The sequence below is a fragment of the Calonectris borealis genome, chromosome 18 (genome assembly GCF_964195595.1).
Source record: "Calonectris borealis chromosome 18, bCalBor7.hap1.2, whole genome shotgun sequence".
Taxonomy (NCBI): domain Eukaryota; kingdom Metazoa; phylum Chordata; class Aves; order Procellariiformes; family Procellariidae; genus Calonectris; species Calonectris borealis.
The window spans coordinates 5,330,283-5,350,720 of NC_134329.1; the positions used below are offsets into that span (position 1 = coordinate 5,330,283).

General features: G+C 40.4%; 1 protein-coding gene across 6 annotated transcripts in view; it reads right to left on the reverse strand.

The window, feature by feature from the left end:
* The window catches only part of ZNRF3 (zinc and ring finger 3), a 117,629-nt gene that overhangs the window by 72,291 nt on the left and 24,900 nt on the right, over positions 1-20,438 (reverse strand). The window contains exons 1-2 of one of the 6 annotated variants that reach the window (XM_075167433.1): positions 6,610-7,124; positions 3,302-3,425 (exon numbers count right to left, since the gene is read on the reverse strand). The exons of the other annotated variants lie outside the window; for them this stretch is intronic. The gene's annotated coding sequence lies outside the window, so the exon portion shown is untranslated. Of the gene's footprint in view, positions 1-3,301; positions 3,426-6,609; positions 7,125-20,438 lie in introns of those variants that run through there. 6 annotated transcript variants of the gene reach the window in all.

Genomic DNA, 20,438 nt, shown 5'->3' on the forward strand with positions numbered 1-20,438 from the left:
ACCCTTAGCCGCTCCTCCCAGTACTTCAAAGGAAAAGTATTTTTGTACAGCCCAGCAAGGAGTGTAAACTGTCCAGCTGCTTCCATAGCAAGATGATTTAACCCTTAAGTACCCAATATGCTATGCCCTCAGCAGGGGATGTGTGTATAAAGAAAAAAAAATTCACTAGGAGCCTAAAAATTAAGTTTGTTGTGTTAATGACTTAACTGAAAAGTGACATACCAATAGTCATCTTCCCATTTCCCCTCCCTCCTTTTTTGGATGGGAGGAAGAGGGTAGAGAAACTAGAACTTCTAAAACAAATGTACGAGAGTCACACAGATACTTTCCATAACACATCAGAATTTTGCTTAAATGGCTAGAAGACCCCATTTCTCTCAATAATATCTAAATACCTTCTCAAGCTGGACCCTCAAAGGATCCCACAAATGCAGCACTTTGCTGCAAACTTCAGTAAATTAACTGCCCCCCCTTGGCCTCCCACTCATTCTCACAGTAATGACAAGCTGGAGGAGAGGCTTTCTCACAAAAGAAACCTCAAATAACTCTTTGCAGAAAATATTAAAATGGCCTGGATGTCTTTATGCTGGGAGACAACTGGAAAGGTAGACACTAAATGATGCTCTTCTTACTGGAAAATGGGATCAATAAAATGTCTTTCATTCTGGGGTTCCTCCTGAAGTTTCAGTTTCTATGCTCTGCAGTTATTTCCCCGTCACCTGGAGCACACAAGTGGACCACTTCTTGTGTTCCCTCGATCCTCAGTTTTGTTTCAGGCCAAGATGGTTCACAGCCAATTGTATACAAACACTTATATAACTAGCCTTCCATCAACACAGAGAGACCCAGGGAAAGGCACTCATCTTTATGTTAACTGGTGATGGGTAAACTTTGATGTCAAACAAGCCACTTCATTTTATCTGACATCAGCATATACACTCAGGTATTTCAATTACAAGATCTGGAAAACCCATTCAAGCTTCTTTTTCCTTGGTTATTAAACAACAGAGGTTGTCTATTACTTACACACAAAACTCTTGCTTACAGTGAGGCTGTCCATGCCCTTTTTCTAGTTATGCTTTTATTCTACACTGGAGCTTGTTTGACTTTTGTATTTGTACAATGTTACACTTAAACTAAAGCAGCATCTTCTTTACTAAGGCATACCTGTACTCAAAACACTCAAAACCTGGGCAGATAGGCTGCCAAAGCCTTCATCCAGATTACACCACAGTGTAGGATATCTCTGCATTTTTAGTTTGGACATTTTACTTCGAAAATCAGTTTTTTCTCTCATACACCTAGCTGATACTTCAAATAACTGCATCTCTGTTAACAACACACAGAATTAGAGCTCAGATACATTTAACTCCTCCTTGCTTTGTCAGTTGTTCCCCCATATCTGCAGCATGGCAAAGGGGTTCATTCGGAGAGTGCTGCAGGTACATAAAGTAGGTAAGTCTCTTCCTCCAAAGGATAAAATGAACACTGTGTGCTGCAGCACAAGCCCTGGTGGTGCACCGCCGTGGCTGCACCATTGCCAGGGAAGGGATGAAGAAGCGGTTAGAGCACAGCGTTCATTTTTTATCATCCTCCAGACTGAATGCTATTTATTCAGAATGTATTATGAATAGTTTTAATAATAAGGATTCAGAATTTGCCACGGTAAATAACTGCATGCCAGTTAGCTTCCCACGTTGCCTTCTGTCTGGTGGCATTAAAATTTCTCTTTTCATCCCCCTCCTTTTCAGCAGCCTCACCTACTTGGAATATAGTCCCAAAGCTCTAAGAGCAGGACAGAATGATCATTAGGCAAGTCAGGGGTGCACGTGTGGAAAGCACAAGCAATAAAACACCAAGGGATGTGTGCATGTTAAATGCACATACTTTGGGCGTGCTTAGGAATGAAGTATACCCGAGTGCTTTTGCGCCAGACCTGCATTTGCTGAATGGAGGCACAGCCTGGAGTCCTGTTCCTAAAACTTTTAGAATCTTTAACATTCAGTCCATGAGCTGCCTCTTCCGATTTCTCTGGGTATGGAGTTAGTCTCCAGTAACGCTTCAGTAGCTAGTTCAGGCAGTTGCTGCAGGGAGACTAATGTTCTGGCACTGTTCTCTGTGGGGGTCCTCGTGTCTTACAAGTTCAGAGGACATCTTTAGACGTCCCTCCCTGTGGGTTATCACTCTCCTTCCCACATTCCAGAGGTACTGGAGCAGCAATACTTGCTGGGGAGCACTGAACTCTGAGCAACATCCCCATCTCTCTTGCTTCCCAAGCAGAATGTTAAGCACAGACAGCTCTCAAACTCAGTAATTTACAAATGAACAGATGAACTAGGCAGTATAAGAAGCTTGTTCAGGAATCATGATCAGTAGTAAAAGTGGAGTTTTTTGTTTGGGTTTTTTTTTTCTTCTAGTTGTCCATAGATTTAGCACACTCAGTCTACTGAGACTCGAAAGACTTCATGACAGGATAGTTGCTAGATCCGTATCAAAATGGATTTTACTGTAACGAAAAAAAAACATGGTTTCAAAGTTAAGAACAGTCAGAACTGAAGATAACCTGTAAAATTCTGACCCTCTGTGAACGTTTAATGTGATAAAGTCATTAATTTCATTAGAGTATTTTTCTACAAGACCTATCTCAATACACAAGATGGAGAGACAGAAGAAATAAGGGTTACAAATTTACAGAGGTTTCCGCCTATAAGAACTCCTCCTTATTTGACTGGAAGTTGGAAAGTTACATGTCAAACAATTCCATGCAAACCTGAAATTGGCTAAAGAATATCCCTAATATATCTGAATCACACGGCTGTCTAAATAGCTCCTTCATCAATCTTCTCTACACCAGAACAAACATACAGAGATAACAGCCAGTTCTACATTATTCAGGTTTTTGAATTCCAACTCAAAATATTCAATGCTCCAGGTGCTGGATTACCTCACAACTACTGGCTAAAATTTGCAATAGCTGCACCACTCACTCACAGGCAGAGTCTGAAGAGCCAGCACAAACTTGACAGTTAGGAGACCCTAAAATTTTACTTCTTTCTTCCAAAGACTACCGGAACAGCTTTGGGCAAATCACTACAGCAGGTTTCCCGTACAGATAAACTAGACAGAACTCAGTTGAGCCATACCGTGAAAACACAATTGTGGCTGTTTGCAAAACTTTGGTGCTAAGAATGAAAGCTACAAGAGAAAGTAAGTCACAGGGAATTTGGATGTCATGCAGTAACGCCTGTGGCTGAATGTCCAACATGGTGCTGAAGACAGATTCTCACGATCCAAGCCTTACCAGTGCTGAATTGGCAGACAGGGCAGAATCCAAAATATTCGATAAGATAACAGGAGATCACCATTACCTGGAAGCAGTATTCAGTTTACATAGGCAGTCTTTATGAACAGAATAATTATTAGGGCTGCAAAAAAAAAAAAAAAAGAAAAAGCAATACAGATTAACAGTTTTGCATAGGTGACTGAAGCAATGGGATGAGTCAGGCCCAAAAAAGCCATTAAGTCGTATTTTAAAAGTTAAAAGATTGTTTTAATATTTAATTGGGGGAAAACGAAGCTCTGGCTTTGTCAATTCATTCTAGAAATGTCTTCAATCCAAGCAGCAGCTTAAAATCTCATATTACAATTTCAGAAACTTGGTTTGGGCAAATAGGCTGGGGAAAGGGAGCAGGCAAACACTACATGTTACAAAATTTGCAATAAAATGAAAGTTGATGACAAAATTTCAGCACAAGATTCTATGATATGGCCTAAAAAGTAATATATTAACCTAACAGACTAGCACACTGATGCAACTATTTATGCATAAGACCCTCCGTTGTGCAATACTAGAGAAAAAAAGTAAATCCTGCTGTGACTTTGAGACATGCATGCCCCAGTAGTTAACTTTTGGATCTGCTTTATTTGAACTTTAATTCTCTCTGTCAAATCCCTAATTTTGACTTTATGAAGGGCACAGAACTGATTTCCGAAGCACTACTAATTAGCTTTAATGAAGAAAAGTAAGGTCTCTTGATATGAGAAATACCAATCCTAGTTTCTCTGCCTGCAACCCATCTGGAAGTAACTTCATCATGAAATACCGAAACGTGACAGAAATAGTCCCACCTATAAAATCATTAGGAAGGATAATCATACGACTCAGGCACCAGTGACTATTCTAACACACCCCACAGGGCTGGGCTGAGAATGCCAAGATTCCACAACACCTTGGCATTTCCCTTCAATGTCCTTTTAGACCTGGTCCATGTCAAAGGACCAGAGATAAGACGCTATACTAAAAATGCCACTTAAGGAGCATCACATGTAAGAAATTTTCTCTCTTCTTAATTCTCTTTCACGGCACATCTGTGCCTAGATATAACAAAGGCAACTAGCTTTTATCAGGTACCTCTGACTGCATAGGACTAGAAGCATCAGATTCCAAAACAAGCCAAAGCTTCCTTCTCTATCCTCAAAGACAAAGGGGAAGAGAAATTCAACTACGCGAAGATTAACTCTGAATTAGCTATTATCATTTTTTCCTGTCTTCTACTCCACTGTTCAAGGCAAACACTTGCAAATATTGTTCTACAGAACCACAAATTTAAATGAAGAGTACAAGGTATCTGACTCCTTGATACTCTGCCTCGCTCTAGAACTATTGCCTGCTCTTAATACATCTTTGTATCACGAATTTAAGTTAAGTGATTTACAGCTTAGATTCTTTCAAGAAAACAGAACCCTTCTATATAAAAATATCTACATGTATATGGAAGATTGTCAACACTGAAGAAATAAGACATCTATGCTGCCTGCTTACTCTCTCACACAGGTGAAGCATATAAAAAGCATCATCTTACACTGGAAACAAATCTTATCTCAGATCTTCTACAAAAAATTGATGCACTATTTCAGTGCTATGGCTCCAAGGGAAGACAGAAGACAGACACCCAGTACTTATTCACCCTCTGGAAAGCTGGGCACCGGACCATTCCTTCAGAACATTTCCCTACATACCATAGCACCTACTAATCTGTAATCATTACTGCATGACAGATACTGAAACCATGGAGTCCTCTTCAAATTAGCGCAAAGAGCTCCACCACGGATCTGTTCAAGAAAGACATGGACTTTCTCCTTTGTATGGTCCATTTTAAAGTGTATTTTTAGAAGCAGATTGCTTGAAAACTCCCAAGTTTTCATCTTCTCCAGCTTTCCACACCAGTAGAGAATGTAAGACAAATCATTTGGAAGAGTTTTGTTTTGATTTATTAATATAAGCTTTATTTTCACACCATGTCACTATCACAAGAAGCCTAAGGTTAGAGTACTCCCACAATCTAAACAAACAACGCACCACGTACATATGAGCAGAAGCTTTATTTAGGAAGTTATGTTCTTCACTTATATGACAGGATTTAGTTCGGCATATTGCTGTCATACCAAGCTTGCTGTTTTTCACTTAGATACACTATAACAACCCCTTGAAAAGGGGAAAAATTAAGATAGGTTTGAGGACAATAGCATTTGCTGCCCTGTGGAGAAGCTGTTTCAGAAACAGTGCACGCAAGTTTAGATAGTTTTTCAAGAGCAGCAACAGTCTCATCTCTTATCTGAGCATGACTCACAGAGGACCAAACATGTCTCAGAACAAACCATGGCATAGTTCTAGTACAGAAGACCACATCACTCTCACTTCTTCATCACCATATACTAATCACTATTATAAGCTTCCCATCTCCCTTTTCTCAGCATCCTGTACAATTTTCAGTTTTATCAGTTTTCCCTTCTTTTCAAACCTCTCTCACCTCTCGTCCACTTTGTGTTGCATACCCACTCACTGCTTTGTTCCATGCTCTGTCACAACTCTTTTGAATCTCACCTATTTCAAGTCCACCCTGCTAACCTTCTAACTAACTACAGGCTACTGTAGTAGCCCACTACCACAAGCACAGAAGGCAAGCCTTTATGTGGACCTTTCCCACTCCATGCCCATCCCTTCTCCTAAAAGTCTGCCATCATCTCTTGAAGGCACCTACAACTCTAGGACTCCACAGGAGAGAGCATCATTTGCCTTCTCAACCTCTAGCATCTCTTAAAAAAACTTTTGTTCTGGTCCAACAATGCGAGCACTGTACTCCCTGCCAAATAGTTCAAAGCACTGCTTACCAGCAAAGCTTGCCTCAACCTTTTCTCTAGCTTTTCTCTATGCTCCAGTCCTCTCCAAGCAAACATGTCACCATTATAATCTCTTGCTAGTCTCTCCACATGTGTAAAATCTGCAAGATGCAAGATTACTTCCCCAGATTAAAGCTAGAGGAACTTCAGAAAAGCTAGACAAACCTTTCTCCACATGCTACCCGGTCATCAAACCCTAGAGTCCTTCTGCTCATTCTTCATTAGCCTTCAGTTTCCCAGTATTCCGTATTTTTCCCCAGTTCCCTTCAAGCTGCTAATCATGCATGTATAGTTCACAGAACACAGCCCAAGGAGCCATTAAGTCAGGTTATCATCTTAGGGCCCACCCTTGCCAGGATATCTACCTCATGCATGTATCAAGAACCGTGGCTGAGAGAAGGTAACTCAGGGAACAATTCTTGTACTTACCCCATATCTTCAGCTAAGGTAACATTCCTCCTCATACCCAGTGGTCTACTGACATCCAGCAGTTGCCACATCAGAGTCAGTCTTGTATCCCTTTCCAACATGTAAGCTATGAGGAAACTTTGGTCTTAATACTTTCACCTCAGATACAGAAACTCATACCTCTTTCTTTGTTTCTCAACTATTCTCCATTGTTCCACATTCAGTACCACCATCCTTTCTGGACAGCAAGAAAAGATCCTGATTTAGTCTAAGAACTACTGGATTTCTCAGCCCATTTGCACTGCACAGTGGTGCCAATTTCCACTCCTTAACTTACATGGCTGAAAAGCTTTTGTTATTTGTTCCTAGTTTTTCAGCAATGTCCAAATCAGACACAGGATGAAAAACCCTAGGAGTCATGCTACAGCAGAGCTCATCTTATACACTGTTGCTTATCCTCCTCTTCCCCTTTACCACATTCCTTGTAAGGGCAGTCTTGGCTCTTAATATCTTTGCTTAGTTAGTTATTCAACTAACTGAGACTACTGCAAAGGCAGAATAGCAATCTGTATTATAGAAGTGTGGGGTCAAAATGTTAGGATCATGAACTTTTAATTAATTTTCTACCTCGCAAATCAGTTTCACCCTGGAGTTTAAAGACACTAGCGTGTGTCCTCGGTAATGCACTGAGAATTCAAACAGGAACAAGTAGGAATCAGAAACTGAGAAATCAAAGGCAAGAAAAAGACACCAGGAAAGAAATCAGAGGTCAACCCTAGATTTTTTTATCCCTTGCTCACCCATCCTCATCTAACATCATTCACTCCTAATCCATCAGGGCTCTTGTAACCATGCTGCCAGCCCTGGAAACAACGCATCCCAGCCTATAATCAGCAACGGAGCCCCTCTTCAGAAAGCTGCTCCTCCCTCCCCAGGCAGTGCCAGCCACTTCCACCCCAGAGAGCAGGAACATGGGGTTGGAAAAGCAATCTGGATCTCTGGAGGACAGCAGGGGAGCACTGCTGCTTTGCCAGGATTAGCTGCCAAGTTTTAAACAGCGTGAATGAAGTTTATTCACCCGCTACCTGCCTCAGTAATAGAAGTATGATCCTAGAGTCTTAACATCCGAGATGCAATTCCCTACCAGCTAATGAGAGACAGGAACAGGCCAACATCAGAAGACATATTATAAATATTTTCCTAAAACATGCATGTTTTAAAAGCTATCCTTTCTAGCACTTCAGATAGGCAGCATATGCTCACCTGTAGCAAAGCAGAGCATATGTTTTGTTCCAACCCATTTTGTTCATCCTTCCAATAATTCACCTCTTTCACTGTTAACAGTCATCCCTCAGCATCTGCAAGCTCATTTCACTGACAGGTTTCTAAATGGACAGTAAAAAAACCAAAACAAAACCAAAACCACAGGTACCCATAAAGTCCCAGTCAAATGGCACATTCTTAATTGCTTTCAAATGACTCTACGCTTACAAAGGTATTCTGTATTCTTAAGTAGTAAGATGCTGAAGGAGAAGCATTGAAAATGGCTGCAATTGTTCTGAAAAATAACTATATTTTTAATGCAAATGTAAGTTACTTTATTTCCAAAGAGCTTTTTTTTAAAAAAAAAAGTTACTATATTCTTCTAGCAGCAATCTCAGTTTGAAAAGGTAAATAAAACCAACTCCTCCTCCTGGAGGCACAATTTGTTGTGTTAATTCCATATAACACGAACAGCAAAAAACTGTAAACTTCCTTAGAGATTCTCTTCCAGACTAAGAAACGCTACTCTGCGCTGAGAAATGGAGCACTCCAGTTGGGCATGGAAATGCCACATTATTGTACTGATAGAAAGATTAAATTCCTCTATCATTCAGTTCATGAACCATTCCTTAAAGCCATAACTACCATGCCTCTGAAGGCAGAAAAAGTGCTAAAGGGTATTCTCCAGCTGTTCAGTTTTTACAGTTTGTTATACATCCAGCGACTGCTTTAGGATGGCTTTCTTCTAAGGCTTGTTCAATTTCTCTCTATTCTTCTGAGCATCTTTTATTATTTTCTTTCTGGCAAGAATGCTATAAAAAAGTGAAGTTCCCTGCCCTACAACCTTCCCTTGACAGATATTCAGGACTCCTACTACTTTTCTCAGCCTTTCCTAACTGAACTAGTCCTAACCTAAGTCAGAATTCTGCTACCTTAAGAATATTTTTGGCATTAATCTCCAGAACAGATGCATCAGTTTGTGTATTCTGTTTTGAAAACTGCAGTGTCCATTTTATCTGGAATATGTTTATAAAGACGAGATTTCAAAATTCAGCAGCACTTAAATAGTACAGCTGCTAAAAAATATAATTCAGCTTCCTAGGCAGTGCAATCTAGTGTGACAAAGATCTTTATCTAGGAGGTTATTCGCTAGCAATATCCTTACCAGCAACAGTACATTGTATCACTTACACAGGGAGCAAATACTTTCCCAGCTTCACCAATTCCAATTCAAAGACACCACTGCAAGTTAAGGATTGAAAATAATTTGTATTTGATTTGCAAAAATTCTCTTTGCAATAGGACTGAATTAGATGTATGCTACTGTCTGCTACTTCCTCCTAACACAAAAGCACAATGAGAGATGGAAATAGTGTTTGCAGAGCTTACTTCAAAGTGTTTGAGAATACTAGGATCTACACCATCAGTCCTGACCCACAACATCTCAGAATATTCTAGTTTTGGGTCTCCACAGGGCCACAACGCCAGTGCTGGCATAAGCATTTCTAAAATCCTAGCCAGACTCAGAAATAGGTATCAGCGTTGTCCCTCCTCAAGGGAAGGTGTGAACCTGCAGCTTGTGGATTACTTAATAAGGATATATAAAAATTAATTAATAAAAGGAGGCCTACTGTAGATAAGCTTAACATTGACACACTGGAGCCCATACCCCCACTGGAGAAAATGTTAGGGAATCTGTAAACAAATTTAAAAAAAAAAAAAGTTTTAAATCTCTACTCTAAGGTAACAAGTTAGAAAACACCAAGGTTAGCAAGTGTTTGATAGCCTTTTGACCTATGCATGACAATGACACAGCAGGGAAAAAGATGGAAGGAGATAGCATTATGTGAAAATAAAATCATGCTAAATATGAAGAGAATAGTCTAAGCAGAGCTGACCAAATGCATTGGGTCAGAAACCACACAATTCTATCACATAAGTCAAAAGCCCCATACAATCATACTTTAAAACAGTTTAAAGTTTAGTAAGTTTAAAGCCCAGCAAAAAAAAAATCTCAAAAAACATCCTTTATATATGTAAACATTATACTTTCCAAACTAACTTTTCTCTAATCATAGGAGATGCTCCATAGCCTTCATCAGATGGAAGTAACCCCTTCCAAAGTAGAAAAATTTTCCAAAGTCCATTCTTTCTCTAAACATAAGGCAGAACAACATTCGTCAAACACAGCGCACGCCGTTTAGTTCACTTAAAGGATACAACCATGTGAGTAACCTGAGAGGAAGACGACTACAAAGCCATAGACTCAACCACAATGGCTCCAACTACTGCTTGCATATGTGTTTATCAATGACTTCAGACCACTAAATGTCACTGAAAAATATATTCACTAGAGAAACAGATTTGGAAACTGTAAGAACAATTAAATGGCAAGAACACAAAGTTCTCATTTGTGCCAGTAACTAAATATGGATGCTGACAGGACCAAGGTCTCTGCTACTAGCACAAAAATGGTTCTTCCCCAACGTAACTCTGGACAATGAAAGCTGCACTTTTAGACAATATAGGCACGATCACAACACTCCTCTACTGAACATACTGTTAGTGCATGAGCTCATTTAAGCCCATCCAATCCTTGAACACTTGATACTATTTCAAACCACTTTCGAAAAGGGCAGGAAAGGAGCAAGGAAAAACCGATTTTCTACACACAGAAACCCATTCCTTCTCCCCTCCTTTGTATTGTGGAGGGGAGAAGCCCTGCCAGAAGCCCTAAAGAGCCGGGCTTTTAGCCTGCTTTTAGCAGCTTTTCCCTTTGGTTTTGATGACTTCAGGCAAGATTGCTTAGCAGCAAGGAGGGACCAGCATGCACCTGAACACAGATGAGGAGATCCGTCTCAATTACAGAGCATTAACAATGATGCTGCTGTGACACATGACCACACGCAGAGGAAGCAACCTCTCTGAGAAGGGGCTCACTCATGTGCAAAAGAGGTGTCCGTGCAATCAGAGTTACTGCCACAAAACCACATTTTACGCTCCCAAAGCCCTTTCCAGAGATGTGAGCTCAAGTAACCAAGTAAATATAGGAAAAAAAAATGCCGTGGCTTCAAGATGACATTTTACTTCGCAACTGGGGAAGGGGAAGAGTGAACACGTGACATGCTAACTTCCCAGTTCATGGATGGCAACTTAGTGCATAGTAGCTCACACTTTCATTTAGGTGGTCGTAATCCAACAGTTTATCCATGGGAAAGCCTGCAAAGTAGCAGCAGCTGTTAAGTGCAGGGACATGTCAACAGCAGCCACCAGGCTTGTAAAACTGATCTTAAACCAGCAACAGTAAAGAAATTACAGAAATTAAAAACCTTGCTTTACAAAGCCAAAAAATTGCTTTTTTTTTTTTTTTAATTTGACTTGCAGTTTCATCTTAGTATTGGATACTGTTTGTTATTAACTTCTATGTTAAGCAGTGATAAGGAGCAAAATGACCCTCTCCTTTCTGTCTACTATGATTTTAACTGAAATTTCAGTACTAGGTAATTTGGAATGGGAAGGGGCATACGTAAAATTTCTCGAGGACCCTATTTCAAAGGAAGCTCTACCCACAGCCTTGAAGAGGTATACCAGTTTTCAAATTACAACACACTTTCTGTTGACTAAGATAATCGAAAGTTAAACTTCAGATTGCAATGACATTCCTCTTTGAGCCACAACCTTGGTACTACTTACTGCTTACTCCTAAGTGACAAGTTTAGAACTGGTTCTTTAATCTTAATAACAGATGATTATTAACTGATATAATTTTTTTTTTTTCTGATATACTTTCTATCTAGGTTGTGCCAACATCCCAAAATGTTTCCAGGCTGAATCTAAAGTCAAAGAAAGATGTGAATTCTACATGAATGGTGAAGCCTCAAAAAAACCCAAACACTCAGGGGAATTTCCCCCCCCCACAGGAAAAGGTTACAGAGCTGGTTAAAAATCTCACGCGTCTACCACACACTGCTTGTATTTTGTTTCTTTCGGTTTCTGTAACTCTTTTGGACTAGCAGTAGTACCACATGTCAGAGGTGGGACAGAGGGAAATTTAGTCAAGCACTGCCTTAGACCATTAGGACCAGCTTTCTACTACAGCTCTACCAAAGCTCTACCAAAACCAAACAAAAACTAAACTGTGATTGTTGCATAAATCCTTCCCAGAGACAGAAGCATTGAGTATTTCCATACTTCATAAATTTTCCTGTCTCACAAGGACATTGCAGGGTAAGTAGGGAGAAGGAAAACTACCTTTGTTAACAACAATTTGGAGGAGGGAACTAAAGAAAAATGAAGTCACAATCGCATCCACCCATCCCTAGATGCAAGCACTGAAACTGCACTCCAGCAGCCACACAGTTCAGACAATGACTTCACATCAGCATTAGCAGAACACTTACGAACACCAAATTCCTGAAGATACCACACAGCTGCTTCACTTTCTAAATAGATCTTCCCTTAAAATTAACTGTGAAAAAGTGATGTTTAGATGCCACAGGCAGATTTTTTTTTTTTTTCTTCTGGAAGAAGCAGTATCAAGATCTCTCCCTGCTTTTGTATGTTAGTAAAGTTCTGTTTACTGGCATATTTTGGAAGCTCTCACTGCGACATTAGTAAGTGACAGGTCTCCATTTCCCTGCTGAATTTCGGTAGCAAGAGAAGCCTTGCTCTTTGAGCAAACTATTTACATCAAATAGACAATCAAGCACTTTCCTCCTGTGCTTGCTTCCCGGCACTATTTAGCTATGTAGGCAGTGACATAATTGATTTCACTTGCTGAACTAGAAAAGGCTGTACCAACAAAGAAGTGCATCTATAGCAGGAATGTCTAAACTCACAAACCTTTTCCACTGTAGGCCGTGCTTTAGAATAAATTATCAACACCGAAAGACAGAATTTTTTACAAAGTGAAACCATTCAAATTAATACACGAAAAATCTGCTACTTCGATAACGGAGTTCCAAATAAGCCTACAAGAAGAGAATTCTAGTTGGGAGATCATCACATAACGTGAAGCGTACAGAACTTCACAACAAAAACTAAGCACAGCACAGCAGGATACAAAAATCTGCCTGAACTATCGGCATCCACATGGCAAAGTTCTAGGGAAAAAACCCATAGCTTTGCTGTCCCAGTTGGCCATGACACGGTTTCTCTGGGATGCAACATCGGTGAAAAGGTAGGCCGCACAAGACACACAACAGAGAGCCAAGAGGATAAAGCAGAAAAGAAACATGGCAGAGAAAGGAGGAAAAGAGAAGTCTACGGCAAAAGCTAGTCTGAGGAAACCCTTTCATATGACATATACACTTTCTTCTGTGGCACAATCAAGGCGAAGATTCAAACCACAACTAGGTCTTTCTAAGACACCAAAACTAGTGAATTTAAAGCGGCAAAACCCCACACATCTCTGTTTTTGAAAGGACACACGGTGCCAGCTCTGAGACAGCCCACCTCCCGGGCTGCGGGCGCCCTAGAAGGCCTGGAACCAGGGCCGGTGAGTCTGGAAAGCTGCTGAGGCAAAGACAGCTGAGAGGAGGTTAGAAACTTAGCCCATAGCTGACCCATCAGGTATCTTTTTTAAGATTCCTGCCTGAGTTTGGTCAGAGTTTCATGCAAGTCAAACCATCCGAACAGAACAATTCATTTTAATAAATTGGCAAATACCAACTAAAACTTTTTTCCACAATTTCTGATCAGCTCCCACAGAGCGCGACGCTTTCAGTTCCTCTTTAAACCACAAACCACGACTATGGCCTGCTCTTCCTCCAGCGTCTGAGAGACACTTCTGGGTCTTCCTGGGGGGCCCATGGCAGCTCCCACCTCAGTGGGCCCAGGTCTGACCCACTGCGGGCACACCTGAGCTGCCAGAGGCAGCGGGAGAAGGCTTCACGACAACTGCATTTTGCTCAAATTCTATTTCACTGCATCTGTCTCTTCTACAACGTAAGCGTCTGTAGTGAGGCTCAAACAAGGAGCTAAGGTGCAGTAACTGGACTACCCCCAAGCTGCAGAAACTAGAAAAGAAATCAAGTGGTTCCTCTCACAGGTAAGTATTTAAGCAGTATTTTTGTAACATAAAACCACTCTGATGACTGCAAATCCAAAAGGGACGCAAGAGTAAACAGAGAGAAAGAAATCTTGTTGTGTGAGGAGGAACTTCTGCTCCAGTTAAAAAGAATACATACTGGAGTGATCTGAAGCTGCCTATAAATATTCGAGAACATCAAAGCTGGTCCTGTTAAATTAAAAACGCTGTCACACAGATAGGAACTAGCCTCTAGCACTGCCAGCTTCAACATGTGAGTCTCTGATCTGAGAGGCAGAGGCTCAGCTCTTCAAGAAATTTTATTCACCATAAGAAGGAAAAAAAAGCAAACCAGCAGTTGAGTTTAATAAGGATATTAAATACCTTACGAGTGAGCTAATTAGAGTTTAACTCTTTCAGGACACTTCAGCCCTTTTACTGACAAGGATGGTAGTTTCTTCCCATACTACTTCCCCAGCTGGGATGTCTCCAGGCTCCAGGAACGTTCTTATCCAAGCCCCTGAAACAAACACTTACACAGTCTTCAGAAATAGAGAAGATTTTGTTGGTTTCATCTTGGTGTAACTTTAATTTAATCATACTGCATTCATTACACATACACACATGCATGCATGCATTTTGGCTGACTCTTCCACATCAGGGATCTAAGTTTAATACTACAGCTGTCCCAAGAGATTTCAAATCTTCTTCATCTTCCCATAGTTGCCTGAAGATAACAAAAGGGGTAGACAAAAGGAGACCAGATCATTTTGTTTAACTTCTGTTATTTGAGGAGATTCAGCTCCCGGTGGCAACTGAATATAAACAAAATACACATGGTTGAGAAATTTATCCCAATCTGCAACTGCAATCCTGTTATTTCACTACAGAAAAATCTCTGTAAATTCCCAGTATCAAAACCTACAAAGATTATCACTGAAAGTTATAAATGTGGTGGAGGAGGAGGAACTCTGGCAGTGCAGCTTTCTCAGGTAAAAAGCAAAAAACCTGAATAAGATAACACCTTGGGAGTTCTTTAGCATTAACTACTCCGCAATGTCTTTTCCTCAGACACAGTTTTGGGATGCAAAAGATAGCATCTTTTAAACAGGCAAAACACTGCCAGCTAGCAGACTGGGGATATCTTGCCTCTGAGCAAAAAGAGGTCTCCAGCCCTTGGCTCCTATTAAATACTGAACTCAGTAGCACCTCTTGGCTCTGTTTCATGGGCTCATTTCTTACTCCCAGCCTTGCTACACATCATTCAGGACATCTGCCAGCTTGGCATCCAGACCATAAAGTGTTCATCTCCCCTTTATCCTCACAGCATGCAAGACAGTATCTGCTCTGAAGGGCTTCTAAATAAATGCAGAACAGCTATGAGAAAGTATGCTGGACCCTTGTAAAATACAACATCGCAATGGGAACCAATACATTTTCCTGTTACAGCATACACACCCTTTAGACACTGCCTTAGGAGAAATCCCAACCTGCCTAAGAAAATAGCAGCAGCTGCATATCCTAACCTCTATCCTTATCTCCAAAGGCAGCAAGGACAGGTAAAGCTTCAGTGCAGCAAGAACAGACAGCATTAGTGTGCACAACTGGCACGCTATATATATAATATTCATGTTTTATCTATGAGATATGGATATTATTATTGTTGTTATTAAGGTAAAACCTATCAAGGCTCAATTGCGAGTGCCACCATTTAGCCAGGCCCAAACAAGAAGTCAAGTCTACAAATCTTCAAGGGCAGTCTCTGCAGGGGAAAAAAAAAAAAAAAAAAAAAATCACAGTCTTTAAAAGAGGTTCTTCTCCATGAACTACAGAGTTTCAGAACTGACCCATCAGTGTATAAAAACCAACAGAATACCTTCTACAATTCCAAGTCAGTACTCCAAATCCACTTTTCTTAATCTGGCATCAAAGTGGTCTGTTTAAGGCTGGAAACTTTCAGTTCCAAAGGTGAACTCAATGGAAAGTTTGGTTAGAGTCTCTTCTGTTTGGGGGGGTGGGGTGGAATGGATGAAGAGAGAAATAGAGGAGAAGGATTTTTCCCACCCACACTTAATACCTTTTCATTTTTTTTAAAGCAGACAAGCATCAAAAGCCTCAAAGTAGGAAAACAGATCTTGGCACAAACTAGGGTCTTTCCTGAATTAAAAGCAAATTTTCAAACACTACAATCAGAAGCATTTGAGAGTTGCTTACCAAGCACATGCAATAAATTCACAGTAGGAGGCACGTACTTGCAACATGCATGCCTGTACAGCTAATTAAACAGTTGTCCTCAAACCATGACTGCAGACTCTAAAATATGCCCCTCAGTTCTTTGTCAGGCCAGTCACCTCCTCACTGATTCTTGTTTGCTTTAGTGCTGAAAATGATGCAAAATAATAAAACAGCTTAAGCTCAGGAAAACCAACAGAAAGCTTAAGCTGGCCAGCAGCTTTAGAAAACAACTAAAATGCTTACATTAATGCATAGAGTAACATGGGTCTGGGAAGCCTAGAGAGTCTGCATATATTAAGCTACATATTTAAGGGTGTACTTGTGTCTGGAACATAACAGGCACCTAATCAACCTTTGTAAACTGGCTTTTCATCTTAAAGCCAAGTGTAACAACAAAAGTCTTTTAAAGCAGCATGAAAAGGAAATTAAAAAAAATGAATGAAAGCAATTCGTCACTGTGAAGAGGACACCCTAAGCCACCAAACCCTATTTTCCTGAGCACCACTACTCAATCCTAACATAAGCACAGCTCCACCAATGGAATAAGTGCAGCAAAGTGCAATTTTTGGCAGTCTCTACTGGGTATTCGCAAGGTCACACTCCCCTGGTCACCTCTGGTTCAAGTGTCAAGCAGTCAAGAAAATGCAGAAAAAAATGTGGGTTTTTTTCACATGAATCTTCTGTTGCTGTTGTAACAATTTCAAAACATGTCTTTGTTTAAAAACAATCTCTTTTTCCTTTGCCAATCTCCTTTAATGTGAAGGGCTCTCCCTTCAAGCCAGGAAACATGAGAAATAAGGCCAAGCATTCAACTTGCATTCATTCTGTTTTCGTATGTAGGCACCACAAGCTCTGGTCTGACCACATTTGAATACTGAAGTGCAGATGCCCAAAAGAAGAGATAGGATGTACAAGTTAATATTTAACACTTCCTAAATTGAGCACTTCCAATGTACTAAGTGTATTAATGCAAACACATGTACCACTTACATAACTGGGTAGAACATACAGCAGGTTACTGCCTCCAGATCTTACCTTTCCTTAACCAGTAAGATGCTGGCCTCTTGAAAGCATTCACACTTTGAAAAACTATGTTTATGAAAGTTATTTTGGTCCAGAAGGGCCTCACTTTGAAATTCCAAAACAAGGACTAGAAGACTGTAATAAAAAAAAGGGAGCATTTTTAAATACACGCTCCACCACAAGATGGTATAAACTGGAAGAAAATTACTATGTATGCTAATCAATGGTTTTATACAACTACTCAAGACTTTCCTATAAGATCTGCTTGCAGCAAAGCTGCCTGCATTTCTTTCTCAGCAAGTTATGCCACACCAAATCATGACCTCTACATGCTTCACCTGGAGTCATTTCAGAAGCCCTTCACTAGGCAATGCAATTAAAATGGAGTTACCCTGTCCCATAATCACATCCAGCAGTGGAGTGCTCAGGGAGAGCAAGTGCCAATTCTGTCCGTGGGGCACGGCTAGCCACAAGTGCTGGTAACACTATGAAGCAGGCTGCAATTATATCTAAACCATTATAGTGACATAGATCCAGTCTCAACATAAATATATATAAATGAAAAAAGTTCTCCAAATGGCTCCATGTTTAACAATTTTTGAGCACCGCTCCTCTCTGGGATTTTTTCCTAGTTCCACCTCCCGAAGAAGCAATAGGAGTACACGGAAAAGGAATTGGTCAGCATCCTGCCAGCAAGGGCAAGGTTTTCAACAGCACAGACTTTAAATGTCTGTGCAGAGGTTTAGCTAAACTTATGGACTACGCGGAAAAGTTACCTGAACTCCCATGAACTATTTTTTCCCCACTTGATTCCCCACCTTTATTTGGAAGTGAACAGAAATTGCACTGGTTGGCCTGAGTACAAGACCCAGTGCTGTAAGCTTTCTGCTTCTATTTACTTTCTTAACCTACTTATTCTTATGCCTCTAAATAGGTCACATTAGCGTTTTTTGCTCTTTCCATTGTACCTTCTCCTCCATGCTTAGATATCTTTTACCTCATTTTCTTATACTGTGCCTCCCACCTTCTCCTCAAGGGACTGTCTCAGTCTCACGTGCTGACAAGGCTCTGGTAGAAGGATTCTGGTATCGCTGCAGCTGTGTGCAAATACCACAGACATTGGAACTTCCTCCAAAACCAGTAACTCATCACTGAATTTGGTACCTTATCTTTTGAACAGCCATCTCCCCTGTAGTAATGCCTAGAAACATTTATTTATTATTGCCTTAGACTCATTTAAAAACAGTTTGCACAGGTGCCCTTAACTCTCCATTAATATATTATAATGTATTGCAATAGTCTAAAGCTTGAAAGTCCAAAGTTTTTAACTAGGTAAATATGATTTACTAGCCCTTAAAATTCCATGATAATTTTGGGTTTATATTAACTATTTTCATAAGGTGTTTCTTTTTCCAGAAGATATGAAAGAAGACATGAAATTGTCCAATGGAAGGAGAGAGAAGGATGTTCTCGCAGAAGGCTTAAGCAGCCAAGTGCCCCTTCTCACCACGATCTCTGACCCCCTCCTCTTAAATTCTCTTACAGTGTTGCAGTGTACCTTAACAGATGGCACAAGTACAGAATTCTCAAAGCAGAGCAGTACAGCTGCCAGTAGACATCATACAACAGCCAGTGGCTAGCACAGAAGGAGTTACCCAGTCCTTTCACCACCATTCTAAGAGACATCTTGGATATTGCAATATTGAAGAATTAATAAAAAATAAGGATCCTTATTTACAATACTGCATTCGGAAGCCAACAAGAACAGACAACTTCTTGTGAACTAAAGCAGTATTGACGTGACTGGGCTGGAGCTCACAGTGTGAAGACAGTGCCCAATGTCAAGACAAAACAGTACAAGAGGATGAATGACCTAGGCAAAACACTTGGATGGGCTGCCTTCAACTCTCCCCGTGTATTACCCCACACCACAGTACACGATGGACTAAAGCATAACTGAAACTTAAAAAAAAAAAGAAGGAGGAACAGAGGGAGGGATGGAAACTGGGAAACAGCTAGATTAATCTAATAGGAGATCAAGCCCAGGACAATATCTCTGCTACAAGCAAGAGTGCTTGTGCATTACACACTCTACAAAGGCTGTCCAGGTACAATAACTGTGCAAGTCTTTACCTTAACGATCTCTTATTTTAAATGTGAATTACGCTTCCTTTATCATCTTGGCTTTCTCCTGTAGAAGACCCAGACCTGTAGTCACCAGTTGCACTCCCATGAAAAATGCCTTCTTTTCACAGCACAAAAAACTCAACCGGTAGCGATAGAGTAGGAGACCCTAGCCCCAACTCTGGGCATGGGCAGTCTTCATTCTTCTGTCAGAAACTACTGAAGAATAAGCACCGGTCAAGCTCGGATCAGGCACAGCACTCCGCAGAAACTATAGAAGAGGAGCCTGCTGTCCACAGGACTAAACCTGCATTTTTCATCTTTTTTTCACCTATCAACTCTCTCCCATAACAGAGAGGATTGACGAGCCCTGCCAATTCACAGAACAAATTGAAACCTCCAGTTCAGGTTTCAAAACTTGCATATATGCTTTAAAGAACTGAGATTTCGGAAAATGGACAACCAAAACCTGTAAATATTTTGCTATTCCATGCATTTATCAAGGCTGTAGTATAGAAGAGTCTTGCTCCTACCAGCTGGATAGTCAAGTCTTAATACAATGATAACCAGAAAACAAAAAAACCCCTGAAGCTTAGATTAGACAAGGTTTCTGATTCACAAAGCAGCAAAGCAACAAGTATAGAAACTATTCGCTGCTCTGACTACATAATAACAGACGCACACCTGATGCTGTTATAATCAAAAAGGAGCCGTCAGTGACTTGCCGTTATTAAAATAAATAAATAAATAAATTTTAAAAATATATTTAAAACAGGAAATAAGCACTCTGAAAGCTCAGAATTTTATTGGTGGTTTGTTTTTTGTTTTTGTTTTTGTTTTTAAGACAGCAGCAATTAAGTCTCTTCCATTCATGATTCAGCCTTGTTATCTGTTTAACACAAACTCCTTAACTTTGGGCAGGCCTTCAGAATGGTGATGGGACTCACAGTTCTGTCTGACACAAGTTCAGATAAGAGGCTCAAGCAGGACAGTGCTTAGATTCAACAGCTGAAGATGGACATCTCAAAGATGACTATTCTCACTTGCCTCTCAACATTTGCCAAATGTCAGCATCTGTTCATGACATCAAAGACTGAAGATCAGAGAGGACAAAACCTATAACCTAGTCCCACTTCTCATACAAGACAGCACAGATTCGTTCCAGGTCTCCTGTCTT